Source organism: Euleptes europaea, chromosome 1 (assembly GCF_029931775.1).
Source record: "Euleptes europaea isolate rEulEur1 chromosome 1, rEulEur1.hap1, whole genome shotgun sequence".
Taxonomy (NCBI): Eukaryota; Metazoa; Chordata; class Lepidosauria; order Squamata; family Sphaerodactylidae; genus Euleptes; species Euleptes europaea.
In genome coordinates, this window is record NC_079312.1 from 84844694 (window position 1) to 84848132 (window position 3439).

Here is a 3439-nt window from a genome sequence, read left to right on the forward strand (position 1 = left end):
TCAAAAGAAAAGGCCTCTCCATATTTAAATAAATGACAAAATAAAAGGGGGACAAAAAGAAAAAACGTATTTAGGGATTACATATATACAGACAATAGCAATGTTAATTAGATTACTCTCTTAACAAACCTATCTATTTTTGACCTTTAAGTCACCCTGATTTCATCATCAGACTTCTCCATGGAATGACACTTCAGTCATATTAAAATGTTCACAATGAAAAAAAACCCATTTCTTATACATTATTAAGATGGCACAAGCAGTAAAATACTAATGGCTGTTTTGGATAAAAAGATGCATTTGGGTGTAAGGAGTTCTAGATCTTCATAGGAAGCTTTCACTCAGTTGGGTTCTGAAAAGCAATCAGGAAATAGTCCTTATCTGGTGCAACCATGATCTAATTTTTCTTGGAACGAATCCACAAGAAGGTGAGGTCATTCTGGGGGTTGGTGTCTTGCACGGTGCCCCTGGCCTTCATGATTAAGTTGTGCGTCAAGCCTGCATACTGCACAGTGGTGGAGTTGTCCATGGTGCTTTTAATGGGAATACCTTCTGAATTAACAATAATGATTCCTTGGTCTCTTTTCTGACTCTGAATTCACTTCAAGGTTTCTTCCACCTCAGCCATGTTGCAAGGCTGGAGGCGGATATCTTCACATCTTTGGGATCCCTCAGTAGGCACTGCAGCCCCCGCCTCTGTCTAGCTAGGAAAATGCTTAGATATTTGGGGTGGTACCTGGGGAAAGCAGAGTTTGGTGGAGGCGAGAACTCAGTGGGGATGTGATGTCACATCTGCCCTCTGCCGTATTCTCCTAGTACTCTGTAGGCCAGAGATCACTTGTAATTCTGGGGGAGCTTCAGGACCCAAATGAGACTGGTAAGTCTAGTGGGAATGCATACGTTCCAGGCCCTTCTTTAATCAAAGTCTGACACTTCAACTTCAATCTGATAATAAGACTCCTTTGTCCACCCTCTACTGATGCCCTTCCAGCTTTCACAGGCTGGTTCGTGGCTGCAGTTTTCCCTCAGACCTCTTTCTCTTCTCTTTCTCTTCTCTCTCCCTCTTCACCTCAGGAAAAAAGGTAACTGTTTCTTAGGTCAAAGGGGCTCTTGAAAGACTCAGGCCTGAGTCTCAGAATTACCACTGCATTGACATAAACAACCAAGATCATACTGTACATCAGTGGTTTTATAAAGCTATATGAATGACAAGTTTGAACAAAACCCTTAGATCCTTTAAATGTCAAGTTTCCTTTAAACAGAACAATAACATCATTTATGAAAGAAAAAAAACCCCTGTACTTTTTATTCAGCTGGGGTATGAGATACCCTTGCTCTTACTGTTGCATTCTGTGCATTCACCATCAAAGCACTGGCTTTATGTCAGGCCTGCTCTCTGCTGAGGCAGCCAGACTATACATGTTTTGGCACTATGCAGGTGCGGCCCAAGGTTGGGCCTGTTAACTGTCAAATTCCTTTCGCTAGCTCTGTGGGAACTGCCCTCGTAGGGCGGGTGGTTGCCATGGCTGCCACCACTATCTGATATGACCAATGCTCTTCCATATAGGCCTTAGGCCGTGCCTTTAGTTCTCATTCGTGCCAACTTACCGATAGCTGCTGTTAACCTGTAGACTTTTCCTAATAAATCAACTCTATTTTGGACTCCTTGTCTGTGGATGTTGTTTTTGGGATTGTCACAGGACAAGTGCTTACACTTTATATATTCATGGCCTTTCACAGCAAGCCATGAAAATTTCTTGAATAAATAGCTTTGAATGTCTGGCCTGCCAAGTGCTGACTGCATGTGCAGGGTCTCCTTTAACATTGCAAGTTAGAGAAGAATTAATTGAGGAAATAGCACTAACTTTGTAATACAACCGAACAGTACAGCATACTGCACCTCCCCCCCAAAAAATCAGCACTTGTCCTGCTCACCTGTTAATTCTCACCTGTAGAATAAGAGCAAAATTTTGTATGAAATATAATTCATTAATTGCAAAAGCTATAGGATCAGGATTAAAACTGGGTCTATTGATTTGCATCATGTTAAATCAAACAAGGTACGTACCTGATAGCGACTGAGAATTAACCCATGGTCACAGCTGCAAAGCAACATTATGTAAAGTACTGAAGTGTTCACTGTCTTCTAGTGATAGCTGCTAAAAGGGAAAATTCACAAGATAGTTTACTATGCACACATGTCACAATTAATAAATTATATATGTCCAAGAAGAATGATGACTTTGTTCAGAACTGTACAAATTGTTATTAATTATTAATCAATTATTAGTTCAATAACTAATTATTAAATATTAATGCATTGATATTATTAGCAAATTGCTGGCAATGCATAGCCTGTATTTTACCACACAAAAAGTTCATAGCAGTTACATCATCAATGCAAATAAGTAAAATAACAGGAGGTGGTTCTCATGACGTCTCAGTCAACACTGTTTCCTTGGCATCACCTGAAGGCATGTGAGGAGATGAACTCTCATCTGAAGCTTGATCAGTGCATTATGGAAAGGTGCCTGGCTGCTGCCTCTTCTCCCTTGGGCCTCGGTAACAACTTTCATTACTTAGGAGAAAAGGACTCTTAAGTAGATCTGGATCCAGGTATAATAGTTGCTGTTGAATAGGTGCTGTTTCTTGTTTCTCTGGCCTTGCTGTATATGGTGTATACATTTAACAATCTAAAAAGCTTGCTGTATATCAAGCAAAAAAGCTGTGTGTGTACTTCACAGCCCCTGTGGCATAGTTTGCTCTTATTGTGCTTCTTAGCCACACTAGCGTGGCGGAATGTTAGGAAATGCCTTCTATATGGACAGATAGATAAATGAAGGTGATAATAAGGAACTCAGAGATTTTCACGGAGGCAGATTATTTATAAAGGGGTAGTATAAGCCTCTTTCTGTCCTTGAAATATTTAAACCATTTTCATGAGTGTCACCTTGAATCAGTGATTTCATTTCCAGCTTCTGTAATGCAAACGTACAGGCCACACTGACTTGAATATACATTGTATTTCAAAATGGCTCTCTTCCGCTTTCTCCCCACAATAACAACATTCACCAGTAACACATTTTATGCTGAAAGATGTTCTTAGTATCACTTTCAAATGCTCTTAGATGCTAGCACATATCAAACACTCCGGAGTAGGTGGGTCTTTGATCCCAATCCGATAACGTCTCATATTCCTGTGATCCCTCTAGTGGCCAGAAAATGAATGGAGGGTTAAATTTAGTCATTAAGCAGATGACACATGTTAAAAATTAGGGGTGGATTCAGCTCTTGTCCCAGGCTGAACTTTGATGATAAACTATTTTGCCAGCTGGGAAAGTGGGGTGGGGGCACAGCTTGGTTGCTTAAGAACAGCAGTCTATTCTGTAGTTGCTAGGCAACCATAATGTTATCTCCCTGTTCCCTTCCATCCTGACAG

General features: G+C 40.6%; 1 pseudogene; it reads right to left on the reverse strand.

The window, feature by feature from the left end:
- Nucleotides 1–301: 301 nt before the first annotated feature.
- LOC130489161 (dynein light chain roadblock-type 1-like) lies at nucleotides 302–628 on the reverse strand (annotated as a pseudogene).
- Nucleotides 629–3439: the final 2811 nt, after the last annotated feature.